The sequence below is a fragment of the Phascolarctos cinereus genome, unplaced genomic scaffold (assembly GCF_003287225.1).
Source record: "Phascolarctos cinereus isolate Bilbo 61053 unplaced genomic scaffold, phaCin_HiC Scaffold_7;HRSCAF=346, whole genome shotgun sequence".
Taxonomy (NCBI): Eukaryota; Metazoa; Chordata; class Mammalia; order Diprotodontia; family Phascolarctidae; genus Phascolarctos; species Phascolarctos cinereus.
Window position 1 is genome coordinate 8,398,604 of NW_027556180.1, and position 21,980 is coordinate 8,420,583.

General features: G+C 42.1%; 1 protein-coding gene across 1 annotated transcript in view; it reads right to left on the reverse strand.

The window, feature by feature from the left end:
* TPRG1 (tumor protein p63 regulated 1) overlaps window positions 1-21,980 on the reverse strand; it is a 145,138-nt gene that overhangs the window by 120,584 nt on the left and 2,574 nt on the right. The window lies entirely within an intron of this gene.

The following is a 21,980-nucleotide window of genomic DNA, read 5'->3' on the forward strand; positions in this document are numbered from 1 at the left end:
CTGAGGAGCTCCATATGGAATCCCTATGCAGGCAGCAACAGGCAATGTCATTCAGTACCATATGGTGGATAGCTACAGAACAGAGACATGGCTGAAGAACCATGATAGGAAAGGGTGCTAAGGAAGGAGAGCTATCATCTTCTGCTGCAGTGTCTGAGAATGGCTGACAGAATAATCTACATTAAGTAGATTGGAACAAGACTTGAAGGAGAACCGAAAGAGAAGACACACACTAATGAGTACAGTAGCCATGCCTGGCTATAGGGTTCCTGCCTATGCATGATCATAAGAGAATGAGGATGCACAAGTCTCTTTTTTTTGGGGGGGGTGGAATAGAGTGTCTCATAAATGAGACTATTTATTTTCTTTGGTCTGTAAATTAACCATTTCCCCTTTCTTTGACTCTTGTGACTCATGTGCTTACAAGGAGTTTGTGTCAATGTCTTTGAAGAATCAAACATAAAACCTCATGTTCAGCTTTTAAAGCCCTTCCTCACATAGCCTCATGCTTACCTTTGCAGTCATCTCCTAACCTACTCTTCTCAATGTAGTCTTCGATCCTTGGTTTTCTCACCCAAGACCCTCAGTCTCACAGCTCTGTGAATTTCTGATGGTTCTGCTCAGTGTCTGGGAGGTTCTTCCCACTCACTTCTGCCTCCTGCTTGTCAGCTCCCTTCAAGTCCCATCTCAAACTCCCACCTTGTTGGAGAAGTCTTTCCCATTTCTGCTTCATGTTAGTGTCTTCTCTTCAAGATTGCTTTTGAGCTAGCCTATACAGTACTCATTTGTATTGTAGCCATTTGCCACTTTACATTGGAGCGTGAGCTCTTTGACTGCAGGGACAATGCTTTTTGCCTTTCTTCATATTACCAGCACCTGGCACAGTGTCTGGAACACAGTGAATACTTAATAAATGATAATTGCTTGACCAACTGACAGTGCTAGATGCTGAATTTTCCAGCTTAGCCAGTGGGCATAATGAGACCTGGCCCCTTTCTTTCACATAACAACCCCCAATAAAGTATCTCCTGAGTCTCTGGTGACCTCTAAAAGCTTCTCCCTCTTCAAAATTGTCTCATGCAATTCCTACTTCCTTTGAAGGCTCAGCTCAGCATTCTGCTATCAAACACCATGCTAAGGCCTGGGCATAATGAGGCAAAAATGAAGTACCATCCATCCCCAAGGACATTCTAGTACAGGAAGCCAATGTATATATGAGGCAGTTAGATGACTCAGTGGATAGAACACTGAGACTATAGTAAGGAAGTCCTGAATTAAGATCTGCCCAGGGTGTGACCCTGGGCAGGTCACTTAACCTCTGTTTGCCTTAATCCACTGCAGAAGGAAATGGCAAAGCACTCCAGTATCTTTGTCATGAAAACCCCACACAAAGCATTAGTGGGCTATGCTCCATGAGGTCAAAAAGAGTTGGATATGGATAAATGACTAAACAGCAAACACGTATACATGTAAACATAGGCAGAAATAAGGAACAACTGATTCAAAGACCTAGAAATGGGAGAGAAAGTGCATCAGGGGGGACCATTGAGATTGACTGCTTGGCTTCCCAAGAGAACATTGGCCATGAGTCTCCTTCATCATTACTAGAATATGTGTGCAGGAGAGAAACATGGATGAAGGTAGATGGAAAAGTTGCAGCCCAATTTTGAAGGGCCTTAAGTGCCCAACAGAGGGATTTCTATTGGATCCTGGACAGAAGAAGGAGCAACTGCAGTTTACTGAACAGGGGAGTGATGTGGTCAGATCTGTGCTTAGGGAAAATCACTGCTGGCTGCAAGAGAATGGATTGGAGAGGAGAGAGACTGGAGGCAGGGAGACCAACTGGAGGCTATTACAATGGTCCAAGTGGAAAGTGATGAGGATCTGGAATAGGCTTGTACCTCTGTGAGTGGGGAGACTACAGACACAAGAGCTACTGTGTGATGATAGAATTGATCTTATTTGATTACTGAGTGGATGTGTGAGGTTAGGGAGAGTGAGAATAAGGGAATGGCACTGAGATTATGAAGCTGGAAGGCAGATGCACAGTGACCCTCCACAGAAATATGGATGTTTGGAATTGGGGCTTGTATAGAGGATAAGATAAAGAGTTCTAATTCAAACATATTGAGTTTGAGAGTCCTGTCGTGCACCCAATTTGGAATGAATGAACCAAAAGAAAGAAAAAGCTCTTCTTACATGCCAAGCATTGCCTATAAATACAAATGTAAGCAAGCCATACAGTCCTGGATTTTAAGGAGGTTAGACACTAATGGAAGAAGACAATACAGAAAAGAGAGATAAAAGGAGGTAGAGGAATGTGTGCAGTCTGGAAATGTGTATGAAGTGGTGTGGTGGCTTGGTTTCACACAAGATGGGATAAAAGTTCACATATCATAGTCAGGGTCCTGGGGGGGGGCGGCTCACAGTTCCTGGATGATGAGGGGTTGTAGGGGAAATGGGGAGGAGGGGCAGAGTGCAGGTGGCATGGTTTGGAAATGCCCAGTAGGCAACTGGTAACACAGAACTGAATCTCAATGGGTTTGAGATGTGGATCTAGGCTTGGACTTGGGTCAGAAATATTGATCTGGAGATCATCTGCATGAATACAAAAACTAAACCCATGATATCTAGTGAGTTCAAGTGAGGGAGTATTGACAGAGAAGGAAACCTAGGCTTCCAGAACTTTGGAGACAGCCACAGTTAGAGGATTTGATATAGATGATGATTCAGCAAAGGAGAGAGAAAAGGAATGGTTAAACATATAGGAAGAGGAACAAGGGAGCATGTGAAGGAAGATGACAAGTATTTTTAAATAAATGCTACATACTAGGACTGTGCTAAGTGTTGGGGATACAAATGTAAGTCAAAAAGAGCCAGCCCTGGGGCAGCTAGGTGGTACAGTAGATAGAGGACCGGCCCTGGACTCAGGAGGACCTGAATTAAAATTTGGACTCAGACACATAACACTTACTAGCTGTGTGACCCTGGGCAAGTCACTTAAACCCATTGCCTAGCCAAAAAAAAAATGAAACAAACAAACAAAAACAAGAACCAGGCCCTGCCCTCAAAGATCTAATGTTCTAATGAAGTAAAACAATACTGAAATCTAGAAATTTGGGTACAGTTTTAGAAGGAACATGAAGACTGGCTATCCCCCACCTGTCCTCAAAGTGGAGCCTCCAGGAGTAATTCATCAATGAGAGATAAGGGAGGTGGGCTTCACAGAGACATGTCAGGGCATGCAGGCAGCAGGGGTGCTCAGCCGTTGGATGGATATCTGTTGATAATGGCCCTGTGGAAGTACTTACTGGTTGATTGGTAGTAAGCCTTGCTATTCTTCTCCACTGAGCTTCTTGGAAGCACTGGTGAATCCTGGAGTTGGGCTGAGAGCTATTCTAGACTCAGAGGTGCTGAATGTGTTTTTGGATATAGAGATTTTCACTCACTCCCCTCCACTGGGGGGAGGGTGGGTGTTAATACACTCAAGGCATATCATAAAAATAAGGATCAGCTTCTTATTTTGACATTTAAGGGAGGTAATTTATGAGAATTTATGTGTGGAGTCTTTCCACAAGAACTCTCTCTGTCTCTCTGTCTCTCTCTCTCTCTCTCTGTCTCTCTCTCTCTCTCTCTCTCTCTCTCTCTCTCTCTCTCTCTCCTCTGTATCTCTCAGTTTTTCTCTTTCTTTCTGCATCTCTCTTTTCTTCTTTCTCTGTATCTCTCTTCTGTCCACTCCCCTCCCCTCTCCTCCTCTCCTCTCCTCTCCTCTCCTCCACTCCTCTCCTCTCCTCTCCTCTCCTCCTCTCCTCTCCTCTCCTGTCCTCTCCTCTCCTCTCCTCTCCTCTCCTGTCCTCTCCTCTCCTGTCCTCTCCTCTCCTCTCCTCTCCTCTCTTCTCCTCTCCTGTCCTCTCCTGTCCTCTCTTTCTCTCTCTTTCCAAGTTTTTTTTTTCTCTCTGTTTCTGAAAGAAACAGCAGAATCCCAAATAGCGGACTTCATTGGTCCAACTTTTCAGCTCTCTGACAAGCTATGTCTCCATGCCAATTGAAATAGGGGACTTGGCAAACAGCTCTTTACATTTTCACATTTTACAAAGTGGAACAGTAATATGCCAGGCTGCTATTCCATCCCCTAAATAAAAATGGTGAGTTCATACTGTATCTTCCAGTTCCCTGTCATCTCCCATCCTCTTAAAGTAGACCCTTCTGATGCAGAGGCTGAGTGATGGAGGAGAAAAGGACATGAGACTGGGAGTCATTAGGCCTGGGCCCTCTACCACCTCAGACACTACTTACCACATGACGTCACTTGCCTGTGGGAATCATCTCTTATGGGCCCCTCAATATATGATTCTTCTCCATATATGATTCTGAATTCTAGGAGATGCTTTATATGATGAACAAGTAGGTTCAGACACGTCTATCCTTTCACCAATAAGACAAGCATTTCTACTAAGAGGACCTCATATACAGATGACAATTTTGCAAATGTTCTTTAAACAAGATCCTTAAAGGAGGCAGCATGGTACAGTGGAATGAGAGATAGCTTCAGAGTCCCAGATTTCAAATCCCTACTCTGCCAACTCCTCTATGTGTGACCTTATGAAAGTCCCTCCTTCCTCTGTTTCCATTTCCTCTTCTGTCAAGTGGGGGTGGGACCAGATTACAACTGGGGTCCATTTCATCTCAACATCTAACAGCCTAACATCATCTAGTTCAGTGTTTATTTTTTCCAAAAGAGGACACGAAGGCCCAGAATAGGGAGAAGATCCTGGAATTGGTGAGTTAGACATGGTGGGAGCCTCAGTGGGTCTAGTTTAACACTCTAACATTTTACAGAGACCCAGAGAAGTGAAACAATTTCCCCAATGTCACACAGCCACCACATAGGAGCTGAGATTTGGACACGAACTTTCTCAGCCCAAATGCAGTGCCCTTCCTCTGCTCCCCTGGCTGACTATAAGCTACATACATTATCTGCTCTCATTTGCATCTCCCAGTAGCTAACTTAGCATTTCTATAGCACTTCAAGATTTGCCAAGCATTTCACATAAGTTATCTCATTAGCTTATCAACACAGTCTTGGAAGACAGGAGCTATTATTATCTCCATTTTATAGATGAGGAAACTGAGACTAAGTCACTTGCCTAGGTAACACAGTTAGCAAGTATCTCAGACAGGATTTGAATTTAGGTCTTCTTGAGCAGCATTCAATCCATCTCAGCACATGACCATGTCACAATAACTCTCTGTGGTAAAGGAAGCTTCTGAGACTGTTTCCTGATGTATAAAATGAAAATGTTGATTTATAAACTTTTTAAGATGACTTCCAACTCTAAATCTCTTCTTTTGTACCTAGGAAATATTATAGTCATTTTAATGAGGAAATTCATACTCAAGTGACTTGCCTAGGCTCATAGAATTAACAAGGGCAAGAGGATGAATTTGAATCTAGATTCCATCAGATGTTTATTATGCTGTGTCCATTACACCAAGCTGCCTTTTGCCTTCCTAATATGATTTTCCTCCCTTTCTTTTCTCCTCACATTTAGTAAAAATACAAACCAGATATGTCCAGTGTAGTCTTTCTTAACTTGCTCCCTGAAGGCTCTACAGCACCCCCCGCAAAAAAAGGAAAAAAAGAACACCCATATCATCAATAATCCAGGAAATGCTCCAGCTTTCTCTAGATGAAAGAACATTTCCACAGTGCTCTCATGAGAGTCCCTCCCCCCATCATAAGATGCTGCACCTAGTGATTGGAGGCACTTCCTTAGAATTCTGGGAATGTCTCCTTCTATAGGGCAGCTGCAGGGATGTGAAGTTACTTATCTATTAAAAAAAAGTGGCCAGCTATGGAGCCAGGAAGAGATCTGGTTTCCTCAGCCCCTAGGCATCTGACTGTGTGACCTGTGTGATGTTGGGCAAGATGCTTCTCCTCTCTGGGCTTTAGTTTTCTCATCTGTACATTTATAGATGGAGTTGGATGAAATGGTCTCTGAGGCACCTTCTAGCAAGGGAGAGTCTCCTATCCATCATTTGCTGAAAAGATCTTGGCTTGCTGTAAGGAAATGACATGTGCAATGCCTTCTGGGAGCAGGGCTGCAACAGGGCTGCCTTGTTCCAAGGAGCTGAAACATAGCAGACAGAGAGAAACATCTCTCTTGAGCAGTTGAAGTATATTGAAAGGATGAATAGATGTTCAAATATGGCTAGAGAGAGCCACATTCTAGAATTTGGTTTAGCAGCTCAGGAAGCTACCACTGTCCACTCTAGGTTAAGGGGGATGCAGAGGAGGACTGGTAAACAAAGGACTGAGGAGAACATACAGTTTAGTTGGAAGGTAAGACTATTGGAGTGGCCCTGAGGACTTTAAAAAATGTACTATTTTGTTTTCTTATCACCTTTACATCTGGAGAGATCACTATTATCCCCCCCCTCCCTACCACCAAGTGAGTCATTCCTTGGAACATAGGTTTTTAAAAAGCAGAAGAAAAATGTTTCCTCAAAACTAACCAACACATTGAACAAGTCTGACAGTACACGCAGTGTTGTGCAACCACAGTCCCCCACCTCCCCAAAGAAGATGAGAGTACTCTTGGAATCTAAGCACTCCTGAATCAAAGCAGTGGCCTCATTGGCAAGCAGCCAGGTAGGATTCAGAGACATCAAGGGAGAAATGCAGAGTAAGGAAATCGGAAGAACAGCTGCTTTTGTAGGACTCTATGCATCCTAAAGATAATTTGCCTTTTCATGACATCTTTGAGGCTCAGTTTAAAAAAAAAATACTTGGACATTCAACTTGAATAAATTACCTTAACAATGGGAGGTCTGGATATGCTGCCCTTCAGAGCTAGGAGTTTGCAGTAGTCAACTTCACCACTGATACTGACCACTGGCCATAAATAGGGAGAATATGGGCACCCCCCAACCCACCTCTAGGATTCCACACTTACACACCTGACAACCAAGACCCTATTCCATAAAATTTGCATTTTCTGAACAAGGCAATGACTGTTAGAAGGAGAAAATCAGAATGAAAAACCTGTCAATGCTACCAGTGAATGGAACAACTTTAGAATGAGAGCATTAGTTACAGAGACAGCCATAGAGAAGTGCTAGTCAAGGCATGTCGTTTTACACAGAAAGAAATCAAGGAAACCAATGGTTTCCCATTGACAATCCCATGAAGAGGATCAGATGAAGAAGCCAAGACCCAGAGTTGCTAGAGCTAACCCGAGGCTAGCCAGCCAGTGCATCAGAGGAACCAGGTTCCATTAGCCCCATCCTGAGACCTCAGCCTGTTTAACCAAGCTTTGCTTGCTTCCTGACTTAGGGCACTGCTTTTTTAAAGATAATAATAGTTGCTATTTCAATAGCATTCTAAATAACCCAGAGCACTTATCATATACTATCTTATTTGATTCACAAAACAACTCTGAATGTATGAAAGGATAGATGAATAAAAAAATTGAATGAATGGATGGATGGATGGAAGGATGGATGGAAACATGAATGGATGACTGAAAAGCATTTATTGAAACTAGATTCAAATAGAAAAGGCAAGATAGTTCCTTCTCCAAGGGAACTCACTTTAATGGGGAAGAGTCCATTAATGAGAGGTAAATGGAAAGGCCTAGAAAGGTGCACTGACAAGGTCAATGTCAAGGCACAGAGGAGTGTAGGACACACTGATAACTCAGAGGGCAATGCCAAGGGATCTGGTGGTGTAACATCAAGACAGATATTAAAGTCTGATGATCCTCTGTGGAACAGTTGAATTTGGGGACTTGTATGTCATCCAGATAATGTGAGCTGCCATTTTGCTCTTCCAACCTAGCTGCTACAGATGGTGTCTGGATGGCTATTCCCATTTTATAGAAATGAAAGTATAAAAGTGTAAAAGGATCAGTGACTTGCCCAGGATCAGACAGCTAATAAATGTCTGAGGAAAGATTTTAACTGATATCTTCTGTCCCCAAGATCCAGCATTATGTCCATTAAGCTACATGAGAGATAAGAAGCCGTGGACTTTGTTGGGGTCTAGATCCCTGAGAGGGAAGACAAGAGGGTGCAAAAGAAGGGCCAATTCAAGGGAGAAAGAGCTGTTCTCCAAATGTGTACTGTGTCAATACTGCCAAAGTCAGTGTTTTAGGACCAAATGAACCTTAATATTTTTTTTGTTTGTTTTCATTTGCTTTTGCTTTATATACCCATGGCATAGTCCAATGCTCTACATATAGTAAGTGCTCAGTAAATGTTTGATGATTCATTGATGATGCCAAGATCTGTTTTTATTTTTGGTTTTGTATCATTTGCATCTATCACATTTTAGGCACTAATTACAATAGACATTTGTTGAATTGAATTGACTCAGAAAGGCAAGGCAGGCTCCACAAGGAGAACAACATACTTTTGCCCCAAACCTGCCCTATCTATTAATTATTCAAATGAATCCTCAGCCTCTGAATCGCTAGCTAGAGCCAGGCTCTGACAAATAAATGAGGCAGAGGGGGTGTGGGGGGTAAAATTAAGTACATTCCAGAGCATCTTTGAAGAATCCTAACCCCACCCACAGGAGGGAGGTGAGGACCTTCCAGGAGTTTCAGTTCATCCCACAAGATGCCAGTGAAACCTAAGCCTGACTAGCAAGCTCCACCTGAGGAGGCTCTCCATAAAATAATGAAAAGTAACAGAGGAGGAGGAGAGAGAAGGAAGACTTCCTTGGGTTCAGGACTGAGGGAGGCTAGAGCCTGGACTCCAGCTTCCTGATTGTTCTGGATTTTGACCAGCTTTGGATACCGCAAAGCACGTGGAGCCGAGGGAACCAAGCCAAGGGAGAGAGGCTCAGGACAGTACAAGGAGAACACTGGCTTTTACTTTTTCACTAATAGGAAGGAAGAGTAAACATGAAAAAAAATTACTATAAGGAGTGAAATTAAAGAAGCAACAAGAAGTCAGAATGCACTCTCAGTGCCTGGCACTTAGCTTAGTGTCTGCCTTAGAGGAAGTACTTAATCAAAGTTTGTTGACTGACTGGCAGATTAGGAATAGTGACAAAACCTTGCCCTTGCCTTCAAAAACTCAACTTCCCAGGCAAGGGAAGCAGAGGCATTGGGAGCCAGCAGGTTTTCTGGGGTCTTTGGTGGATTACAAGCCCATTGTTAGACAGTAGGGTGACAGGGCAGCCCATGAAGGAGGACAAGAAAGAAAAAAAAAAGGAGGTGGAGGAAAAAAAAAGAGGAGAGAGAGGAAGATGAATAGGAAAAAGGAAAAGGAAGAAGAGTAGCAAAAGAACAAGGAAGGAAAGTAGGTGAAGGAGGAAGAGGAGAAAGAGGAGAAGAAGGAAAAGGGTAAGGAAGAAATGAAAGACAAGGAGGAAGAGAATAGCTCATGGTTCTATATCACTAAGGTTTTCAAAGTCCTTTACCCACAACAATACTTGTAGGTTGATGATAGAAAGATTACTTTCTGCATTTTAGAAAAGGATCCTGGGCCTCAGAGCAAAGACTTCTCCTTGATTACTAACTAAACTTTCCTTCTGATGGTGTTACTAGCATTGCCAAGTCATAGAATTATGGACTTGGCAAAGGCCTCACTCAGCCAGCCTTCCACTCAGCATCAGATTTCCTCCTAAAAACTCATCAGCCATTTCCTGTTTCAAGGGCCAGACTAAGTCCAATCTTGGTGATCCATAGTCAGCCTTGTGCCCAGGGCTATTCAAAGGGGCTCCACTGAAAACTGCAAACCAAAGAATAGTGAAGAGACTTTTCCATGAGTGGACAACCCACAGTATTCAACCTCACCCACAACAAGCACAGGACTGGGGCCTTCAGAAAGCAGAAACTCTGAGGGTCTTCCCCTCCCAGACATTCTTTGCCTCATTTCTTACTCAGCCTTAATCACTGAATGGGTGTTGCCTCAGATCATCTGAGACCTGGAAAAGGCCTTAACTTAAAAAAGGTCAAGGTCTCCCATTGCATCTGAAGCCATCTCCAGTCATCCTGATCAATATCTTGCCACTGGGCCCAGATGGCTCCAGAGAAGAAAGTGAGGCTGATTACTCTGTACAGCACTCTCTCATTTAATTCCAAGTCATTTGCAAGTCATGGCATCACTTTCCTGATGTCATGGTCCTCTTCAAGAATAAAGGACAAACAAAACCATGATCATTTGCTGGAGAGAGCAATAAAGCAAAAACAGAGTATGACCTAATTTCTACACACCTGGATATTTTCCTCAGAGAGGCTAAGCTGTTGGACAATGACTTCTGTTTTCCTCTGTCATGTAAATCCTTTATCAGGAAGTATAGGGAGAATAAATAAGTGTGAGCAGGAAGGGTAGTGACTCTTCTTCCAGCCCTGCTCCAACAGGGGCTGAGACTGACACCCAGGGAAAGGAGCTGCCAACCTTTTATAGAAGTCACACAAGAGAGAAGACATTTGACCTCTAAAGAGGGAAGGCTAGTGAGCCCTGATTCACACATTCACGGGAAACAGGGCCCACTGGCTGAGGTTGCTTGGGGCTTGGGTAATAGACCTTGTATTGTCTGCCAGAGAAGAAGGAAACAGTGGGGATGTTTCAAAGACAAGCTTTAAATCTCCTCATGACCTAGCCTCCTCCTACCTTTTCAAGTCTTTTCACACCTTGCACCATGTATTCTGCTGTGACACTGACTTTGCTGTTCCTCCGTGAAGACACTCCATCTTCCAGTTCTGGGGTTTTTTTCCCTGGGTGTCTCTCATGTGTAGAATCTCTCCCTCTTCATCTAAACCTGGCTTGCTAGGCTTCCTCCAAGTCTCAATTAAATTGCCACCTTCTACAAGAATCCTTTCCCAATCCTCCTTAGGCAGCTAAATAGTGCAGTGAATAAAGCATGGGCCTGCAATCAGGATGACCTGAGTTCAACTCTGGGCTCAGGCACTTACTGGGTATGTGACTCTGTACAAATTGCTGGACCTTTGTTTGCCTTGGTTTCCTCAATTATAACATGGAGATCACCTACTTCACATGTTTTTGTTGTGAAGAACAACCGAAATAACATGTGTGCAGAGCTTAGCATAGTCCCTTATATATAGTAGGTGCTTAATGAATACGTATTCCCTTCTCTTTTCTTAATATTGTTGACTTCCTTTAACTTAGCCAATGGTTGAAGGTAGGTGAAGATCAGACCTAGTTAAAAAGAAGGCCACATAATACCAGGGGCATGGATGAGATCACAATGAAAATCAAACACTTATAGTGTCCCAGAGTTGGAGTGATCAAAGAGGACATCAGAGTTAAACTAGGTTAAAATAGGACATCTTCTCTAAGGAATGGTCAAGGTGGTCCATCTTGAGGACCCCCCAATTAATGCTGCTGTCCTCCAGTAAATTATTATCTTTATTATTTTATTACAGTATTATATTGATTTTGTATTTAATTTCCAAAATGCACTTTTTTCACTCCAAAGAATGTAAGTATCTTGAGGAAACACATTGTTTCTTCTCTCTCTTTTATCACCACATCACTGTCTGGTACCTAGTAGGTGTTTGACAAATGTTTATTGAATGAATGAATAAATGAAGGCTTTGCTGGAGAATCTCCAATGAGGGAGGCCCTATTCTTCCTGAGGTAGACCATTCTTCTTTGGGATAGCTAGTTGATGAGCAATTTCCTTTTTTCCTCAAACCTAAATCTGCCTTTTTGCAGGTTCCATTCTATCCATCACTCTTAGTTCTGAGGCCAAGAAGAATTAGCTGCCTGGAGATGTGTCCATTCCCCTTCTTTGGAGATCTTCAAGCAGAGGCCACACAACAACTTGTCTGCTGTGTTATGGAGAACACTGCTTTAATGACCAATGAAGACCCTTCCATCTCTTAAATTCTATGATTCTGTGGTATCATGGGACAACCCTTTAAATACTTGAGTTCAGCTACCACGTCTCTACCTCCACTCTCCATGCATGCCCCTCACTCCTCATCAAACAACACCTCTCCAAGCTGATGAGGCTCTATTCCTTCAAATAATTATCAAACAATCTGAATGTGCAGTGCTTAACCACCTTAGGTGCCCATCTGGGGATGATCTCTAGCTCTCCATTGCTTTTCTCTCACTGGAGCCTCTAGAGCTGAGCCTAGTACCGCAGATATAGTCTAAGTAAGGCAGAGCAAAGAGGAATTGCCCCCCTCCTATTTCCAGTAGGCTCTGCCTCACTTAATTGGTTCGCTTTATTCATTGGCATATCACACACGGGGCCTGAACAAACTGGAAATTCAGAGTTCTATTTAACCAAAATGGAGGAAGGCCAAGATGAACCCAATTAAAAGGAGGAGTGAATAGAAATCTGCGTACAAAAACTCATCCCTCCACCTCTACTGATAATGTATCTAACAACCAAGTATATCTGTACTCTTCAGACGTCTTTTCGCAGTAGATGGGCAATAGCTTTCCTGGGTGGATAGCATCCTTCTTATGAGTCACTTAAGTGTCTGATGGTTTCATGTTTTTAGCTGCTTCTGCTTTGCCTTTGTCAGAAAGAAACATGAAGGAATTTCTGGGACAGTAGATTAAGGTGCTTTCTTCTGATGTAGTATGGCATAACAGATTCCTGTTTGACTGGCCTTGACAGAAAATAAGACCCAGCTTCCAGTCCTTTCTCTGATACATACTGGCTAGGTGACTTTGTTCAAGTCATTTACTCTCTTATTACTCCAGAAAATAGGAACATGGTGCATATCAGATACAATGTTGCTGGTGACCAGAAGGCTGTTGGAAAGACAAATGGACAGGGTATAGATGGTCCATTTGGATCTTAGAGAAACAGGAGAGTAATAAGCAATATAAGTTGCCAAAGAGTCATGTATTTTCACTGAAAGAGGAAGTTTACAAACACTGAACTCCTTTTACAAATAAAATTCTAGGTTTCTCACTGCCTACTTCCTCTTCCCTCAGAACAAAAGAAAACAGTTTTGCCTTTTGTATTGGGAAGTATCAGGGAAGAATGCTTTCATGTGACAGCATTTTCCCTGTGAATTATTGAACTCTTTCTTCTTGGCTCTTTTTAATTGCTTCTGTTCCCATTTGGTTGGGATCTCAGCCAACTAGTGCCACAGAAAGTGCCACGGCCAGTTGGCTCAGCCCCATCCACCCTCACTCAGATCCTAACAGATGCCTTCACTGATCATTCTCACCACCACCAACATGGAACAGACACCTGGGCATGCAGCATCCAAGGAGGTCTTAATTTCTAGGTCAATAGTGAGATTAGTGCATACTCTAGATAGAGGAAGTAGCCATGAAACTTAAATCAGCTTACGTAACCTTATCAGCTTGTGATAAAAGGTGTCCTAGCCTGGAAAGAATTGTCGAATTATTGACAAAAATCAGGGTCAGTGAACATGAATAATTGAGATCTGCCTATTCCATGGTTACATTGTCCAATCCCCATTCCAAATGGAGAATAAAGTGGTAATGGTAAAAGTGTCTCATATATTAACCATGTCACAAAGGAAGAGTCAAAAATCCATTTGTATTCCCTAAGATCCCCTTGTCACCTTCAGCATTGTACCTGATATGCACCATGTCTTTAAGAGGCATGAAGATTCAATCAGACAGGAGAACAAGCTGTCATGCCCTGATGCAGCCATCGCCCATTAGCACAGCAAGAAAGACCTGGTTCTTTGTTAAGACTTATTGCTCAGTGTCATTAGCTGTGCCCTGGTACTGATAACAGCTCTACTTCAGAAATGAACCCAGCACACTAACAGACATGTTTCAGCTCCACCTAGGGGATTTTGCTTTTTACACCACTGGGGAATCATGACACTTTATACCTCATGTTACAAACCCCCTGGTCCTCCCCCACCCTTCAGAATGGAAGATAAGCAGAGAAAGACAAACACTACATAAAGCTACCAAACTGGATATATAACCCACATCAGAGGAGATTCTGAAAGGAATCAGACTTTCACAAATCTCAGAATTGAAAGGGACCTAGAGGATAATTGGTACAACCCATTCCTATTCTCCCTGCAAATGACACAGAGCTCTTCTCAATACTCTACTCCCTAACTCCCCTTCAAAACCCCAAAGGACTGGATTTGGGGATTACATGGCACTTTAAGAAGATTTTTAAGTTAATTTCTAATAATAACTTTTAATATCCCAACCTAATTCAAATCATATATGAACAAGAAAGTCTTTTACATCATATCCCATAAGGGTCACCCAGATTTTCCTGGATGTTTTCAAATAAAAATGTCTAAAGTTTTTCAGCTCCCCAACTAGACTGGAAGCACCTTAAGAATAAGATTTCTATTTTAAAAAAATCATTCCTTGTACCTGGTGGTATTTTGTACATAATATGTTCTTAATAACTTTTGTGTAATCGATTATTTCAGTAAATTTGAGTTTATAATGCTTGAGATTAGTTTTCTATCCTTCTGTAAAGAATCCACTTTGGTATGGAGAGTTTGACTACTATTTAAAAAATCTATCATTTTAATCCATTCTCCTCAAAATGGCCCTGGCTTCATTGGTCAACTACATTTCCCGACCCTTATACCCTGACCTCCAGATCATATTCACCCTGATATTCGTCGAGTTTCTGCTCCAAGCCTGATGCTGACCTCCTGGACCACAAGGCCTCAAACGCGAAGCAAAAACAAATGAGGATTCCATCCTTCAATTAAAAAAAAATTGTCCCAGGATGTTAAAAGTGTTCTCTTCCTCTTTCTGAAAGGGACCAAGAAGTGAAATAGAAAATGTGCTAAAACTGGAATACAACCTTTAAAGATTTTAGTCCTTTGAGAGTTTTATATAAGCATTGAAACAAGCCCAGTGTCACTTGAAGAGTGAACAAAGCCACTGGGAAGTTTATGAATGGATGAATAAAAGGTATGTATTGAGAGCTTACTGAGTAAAAGGCATGGTGCTTAGAATTATGGATACACATAGAAAAAGTAAGAGAATTCTTGCTCACATTCTAATATAGGAGAAAAACAAAGAGGAGGTTTTAGCTACAGGTCCATTGCAAAGGTCCAGTGATTCTTAAGGCCCAGTGACAAAACCAATAATAATAATACATCTTCCTTAATATTCCCATTTATGGAAACAGACACAGGTGCCAGGCCATGTCTCCACAAAGAAGTCTTCCTAACAATGATGGGTTAGGCCAGGCACATGGCCAGTGGTGTGAGGGGCTGTGATTTCAGTGGTTCATGAATTTATCTGTTCATTGGTGCGAGTTGGTAATGGGTAGTGTTGATAGCGGTAAAGTTGGCAATCCCCTTCTACAAAAGGATTGCTTACCTCAGTGATTGTGAGGACCAAGTTGGAAAAAGGATAGTGATCTGGTAGGCATTAAAATTCCTAGGGCTGTTGGACTCTGTGTCCTGGGTGGCCTCTATGGAGTTCTCAGTGGAGGTGATTGTTGAACTGGTGTTGCTGGTTTGACAAGTCTGGCACATGCTTTCTCTCTTATCTTCCACAAGGAGCCTTACTTCTTCAGGGGCTCTGACCTATTTGCCCTGTTGGTGGTAGTCAAGTCGGTAAAATTCATTTACTATTTACTGTGTACAAGGCACTGTTAGTGTTGGCAATACAAATACAGGAAGAAAGAAAGGCAGTCTATACTCTCAATGGGAAAAAGAAAACACATGAAAAATAGCTAAAAGTGGATTGGGAAAGAGGAAAAGGAGTCATAGATAAAAAATCCAGAGAGCATGGAGCTAGCCTGGATATTTTCTCAAAATGAGCCTTCAGAGATAAGCTCACTAATCAGAATTTAGGGTTGCAGGAATAAAAGGATATTCCAGAGCAAGAAGGTTACAGAGGAGGAGGCATCTTCCGGGGTTAATAAAGATGTTGAGGCATAGGGGAAAGCTATGAAGAGTCCAGAGTGAAGGAATGTGATAACTTGGGAAAAGGGGTGCTGTGGCTAGGGGGACTAGGTTGGGAGCAAGGTTGAGCTTCTGTTGAATGCAACCACTTCAGGGGCTCTTGGGCTCTCTTGTCCGTTGTGAGATTTAGTTGGTGATTTTGGGAAATTGATCAAGGTAGGCTCATTTGATATAAAAATTTTTCCCTCAAGGGTGGCTTCATAAGCCATCATTAAAGCAATATGTTTTATAAGGGCCACCACTATTCCTGGCACTCTGGGAATCTGATTCCTAGGATAACTTCACAGAATAATCATTTATAATAATGGGAACATAAATTCACATTTGGAAGGAGTTTCACAGATCACCTAACACCGTCATTTTGCTAATGATTAAAGTAAAAAAAGTGAGTAACTCAATTCAAAATTTGACAAATTTCCTACTCCAAACACTCAAGATTTTATTGCTGTGGGTCTCATCTCCTCTGACATAGTGGGTCTCCCGTTCATGTCCTGGTAGTCAGTGGAATAAACTTAAATGGTCAAAAAAGAAGTCACTCAGTGACCAACTTTCTAGCTATTGGTTGAAATTTTCTCAGATGTCCCTTAGAGAAGATATAATTCATGACCAAGCCAACATCTGAAGCCTTTTAAGCTTGCCAAGGCCTTACAGATCTTGTGTTCTTTGGGTATAGCCAGAGAAAATCTAGGGGCAATTCCAGGCCACAAGAAAGTAGCAGAGGAGGCAGCTTCTGGTCATTGCAAGAACTTTCTAGCTCTTTTCACTCTCTCCATCTCCACCCCCCACATACACACACATAGAAAACCAAAGCCTAAATTCACCTTACAAAAAGAATTTGAGGAGAGATAATGTCAAGGATGTAGAAGGGATAAAGCCAAGGCTATTTTGGACCCTAGTCATTGAGCACCATCAGTGTCCTCAATGGACTTTCTGAGCTTTACGATTTTTTTCATCAATTCTAAAATGAAGCTATGTGGATATGGATGGTCCAGTGGGGAGGATGTTGGCTTGAAAGTCAGAGCACTGAGTCTGAATCCTAGTCCTGCTTTTTGCTATTTGTGTGACTTTGGACGGTCACTCAAATTGTCTGAGTCTCACTCTGTCCTTTACCTGTAAAATGTGTGTGTGTAGTAGGGGATAGGGAGTAGATTAAGTGGCTTCTGAAGTTACTTTGAGCTCTCAGTTTGTGATCCTAAGAGGTCTACAAATGAAAATGATTCTGTATCACCTGTGCTCACTTTTCTCTCAGTTGGCCTAATTACTGCACACAGAGTCATTGCTAAACAGGAAACAGCAAAGGTCTTAATCTGTGGTTATATAGGCAAGGATTCATGGTATTTATACTCCATAGTTATGCAGACAGTGAGACTCAAGCCACAGGCCAATCAAGGCCAGTAGATCAATTCTACCCTTTCCTAGGAATTCTTCTGGCACTATTCTTGTGGATATATTGGGTAGAATGCAGATTCAAGAATGACAGAGCACTTTCAATATCTTGGCTCAAACTGTTCCTCAGCTTCTCCATGCACGATAAAGTAAAAGCCTTTCTCAGTAGGAGTATGGAATTCTGAAGGTCAATTAAAGAAAAAAAAGAACCACCATTACTCACCCCCCTCAAAACCTGCCAAAGTACATGCTAAGAGAGATATAATATTCAGAAATAATAATTTTTAAAACACCACCAACATGCCTGCCAATGTCCATCCTGGCCAGACCACAATGAAGTACAGGGCTTAGCTCTGGGCACCAGAGTTTAAGGGCCTAAAAAACTAGAGCTTGTACGGAATAGAGAAACCAAGAGGGTGACAGGCCTTGATACTCATCCTGGACTAGAATTAGTTGAAGGGTACTTCTGGGTCACTTGAGCAACAAGATGGCAGACTAGATGTATCATCTGACCCCTACAACCTCTCATGCCTTTCCAAAAGAGAAATTATGTGTCAGAGATAAATCAACTTCAGCCATTTCTGTGGTCTAGGATATCCAGAATCCAAATGTTGCAAAGCAGTGGACTTTTGGGGTCAGGTCAGAGTACTAAAGAAGAGACCTGGGACAGGTCACCAAAACAGGACACTCACTGTGTATGTGAGGAACTGTGCAACACCCCACTAAGGCTGAGGAAGAGCAGAGAATCCATCTGCGGCCACTTCTGTCCACTCAAATGTGAGTTGGGCCAGAGACCCAAGCTTGTGAACCATGAATTGTCCAGTGTAGGAGGAACCAGAGACACTTTGAGATCTAGTCCACAAGGTAACCCCAAACAGAGGGGGAGGGAGTCAGAAATGAGTGATAAGTAAAATGAGGACAGGGGTGGGAAACTGAAAATATCAGAGATTCCTGGAAGAATAAATCTCAAAGACCTTGAAAATAAGCAGATAAATCAATAGAAAAATAGTAACAACAGAAGGAAATATGGCCTCCAGATCTAGTAAACAAGTTCAGGCATCTATGAATAAATACTGCAAAATGAAGAAAAATGATTCGACGCTTTATGAGACAAAGGATTTTGTGGAATTTGAGAAAATCATGGAACTACAACATGCTACTCCCAACTAATTTAAAAGAGAAACAAGGATTATGACAGCAGAATTAATCTCATACAAAGCAAAAATAATAAACAGAATAGAATCAGTTGAAGGAAGTTAGGCACTTTAATCTGGAGAAGTGGAGACTGAGAATAGGGAATGGTAGGGTAGTTCTCTTCAAGCACTGCAGAAGAGGGCAGAACCAGAAACAGTAGCTGGAATTTGTAAATAAATTTGGGCTAGATGCATAGAATTATTTCCTCACAATTAGAACTAAGGAGAGTGTTGACCCAAGAGTTAATAACTTTGGGTAACTTAGAGAGGAGGACAAATTGCCTTTTTTGATATATTTCCAATGGCATTCCTTTAGGGATTTGGTTGGAGTAGATGGCCCAGGGAGAGAACTTCTGACTCCGTCAATGTGGGATTCAGTCAGATGTTGCCTTTCCAAGAAAAGAAGTTCTTCCGACTCTTCTTAATGGCTTCAGAAGCTAGTGGGCCAGAATTGACTCACACTGTTGAGTGGTCATAGACTGTGCCTTATGAGATGATCAATAGGAGTGCACTAGTCAGTTGGATCAGTGTTGTGGCAGCCAGTGCAGATCATGGGGCTGATCCCCAGAAGGACTGGGTGAGTTGGTCACCCATTAGCTATGCCAAACACTGCTGTATTTTTATATATGGATATATTTCATAATAACCTCAGTTACGATAGTTATCAATTCTCAAGTGATGTGTCAAATCCACCGGCATTTATTAAAAAACCTTCTATACACCATTGTACTTAGGTGCTGAGTATAAACAGAGGCGCCCTCTACCCCCCCCAAAAAAAAATAGTCCTTGATCTCAAGAAGTTCATAGGCTAATGCATGAGATAATTTGCAAACAATTATGAACACTCAAGGTAAATAACAATAAATGGGTTTTCACTGCTGCAGAGAAATCCTTTTTTACTCTTATTTCCTTACAATTTCAGTTACCACAGTAATTGGCCCAACCTTTCTCTTCTCTCCTCTGAACCACAACTGTACCTGATTGCCCACACTTACACTGAGAGACAAAATCTTCCCTCAGTGAAAATCCCAAGGCTCTAGAAAGAGATCTCCCTTCCCCAAGTTCTTTTCTTTGCTCTTCACATTTTCATACCATGATTACCTTTTCTTGTTTCCAGTCAAAAAGGAATAACTACCCTTGTTCCTATGACTGCTACCTCAGACACCATAGAGTCCAATCTGTAACTGATCAAGAACCTGTCCTACAACAGAGCTAAACCAGTCCAATCTTTTATTTATGATTTCCTGTGAAGAATTCACCATGAAGAAAGATCATCCTGTTTTTGACCAGCTCCAACTCAAGATGTTTGTCCTTATAGCAAATGGAAGTTTGACTCTTTCCAGCTTCTAACCATCACTCCTAGCTCCTTCCTCTTCAGTTAGACAGAGAAAATCTCATCCCTATTTTTCATGACAGTCCTTCAATTCCTGAAGTCACCCACTATGTCTCATGAAAATTCTTTTCTTTAATTCAGACATTCCAGTTCCATTAATGGCTCTATGTATGGTATAAATTCTCAGCCCTCTGGGCAATTCCCCACTTATCAGTATCTTTTGAAAAAATATGGTGGTCAGAACTCCATGCAATATTCCAGAATCTGGTTGACTAGTCCAGTATATACTTTATCCTGGAACACCATGCCTCTCTTAGGCAGCTGAAGGCTGCATTAGCTCTCTGGGCTGCCACGTCCTACTGTTGTCTCATAATGACCTTGTAGGTCACCTAAACCCAAGAACCTTTCTGGATGAATGGCTATCTTTCCACGACTTCCCCATTTTGTTCTTCTGAAGTATTTTTTTTTCTTTAACTCAAGCATTAAGACTTTGCATTTATACCTATTATATTTTATCTATTTATATTCTTAACATCATCCTCTCCCACCTCCTTCAGGATCTTGATCCAGTATCAATTTCTAATTGGCATAATCAATTTCTCCTTTGCCATGAGCTCCTTTTCTTGTGTCTAAAGCATGTTCATGTCTCTACAGCTGTTAAAAAGAGCCTTCCTTGACTTTTCTACCTAATCCATCTGCCATCCTATTTATCTTACCATAGTTAATGTTAACATGTCTGAAAAACAAGTCATATGCCCTTAATTCTCTACTTGCTTCATCCTTCACTTTCCCCCAACAGTGGTATCATGCCATTCCTGTTTCAAAGCTCATTCCTGGCCTCTTGACTGTCTACTTCAATGGCTTTTGCTTGAGTCTTGGCTGTTGATTTTCTCCTGGCTTTGATGCTACCTCTATAACTCCTCATCTCATCCCAGACTCAGGGAGATGAGTCTTCAAGGCCCTTGGTGCTTTTCTCTTCTATAAGCAGTATCTTTCATTACAGTGGATCCAACTACAATATTTATGCAGCTGACTTTTAAGTGTATATTTCCATTCTTGACCTCTTTTCAGAGTTCTAGACCTGAATCAGCCGGTCACTTATCAAGTTTTTGTTGAGCACTTACTAAATGCCAGATACTGTGATAAGTGCAGCTATCAAGACCACAGAGGATATTCCCTCTGTAAAGGGACATTGGAGGTCATAGAGGTGCAGGAGCAAAGACTCATAGATTTAGAATCAGAAGGACCTTAGGGATCATCAGATCAAATTCCCTCCTGCTTTGGAGAAATTGAGGCTTAGAGATGCCCAAGATCACACAGGTAATAAACATGGCCAAAGAAGGATTTGAACTCGGATGTTATGACACAAAATTTGGTATTTTTTCAATGTTCAAGCTGTCTGATATGAATTTGGTGAGTTGAAAGGAAAAAGCTTAAAAGATGTAAGAATTGTTGCTATCATGATAGGTATTTATTGCCTCTAAATTGGAGTGTAGAAACTGAGCAGCTGTTGGCACACTGACCAGGAGTTTGACATTTTTGAGGTATCCTCTGACTCTGAGATCCTATGACTATCCATATCTGTGAAAATGCCCAGGGCAGATGCTAGCATCGGCCTGGCGACATGAAGAAGACACCATTGTCCTTTTGTTCAGGGAGAGTTAACATGCTCAGTCCAAAAACATGCAGTTTGGGGTACGGTGTGGGGTGGAGGTGTCTTTTTACTGATGCCAATGGGCCCGTATCAATCATAAACACCCCTGCTGTTTCTTTGGGCCCCAATAGAAGGTTCACAAAATTTTCCTCACCCCCAGTCAGGCAGGTGGCACAGGTATGTATATCCTCATTTTACTGATGAGGCTCTGAAAACTTAGTGACTCCTGTAGGAGTTTAGAATCAGGAAGTAGCTGAGGCAGGATGAACTTTGAAGCTTCCTGACTCAAGTCTAGTCCAGCTGGCTTTCAGGAGGATTTAATCAATCAAGGAAGGGAGTTCTCTCAATCCCTTGATGATTTCTCAATTCCCTGAGAATGTGGAACCCCACCTGGTCCCATGTCCTCAGCTAGAAACCACAGATGACAGCCCATTTCCTAGGCCTTATGCAGGCAGGAGCCTCAGCCATCATTGGAAAATACCATCAATGGGCCATTTGTTGGCAAGGCCAGCTTGAAGCTTACCTGAAACCTA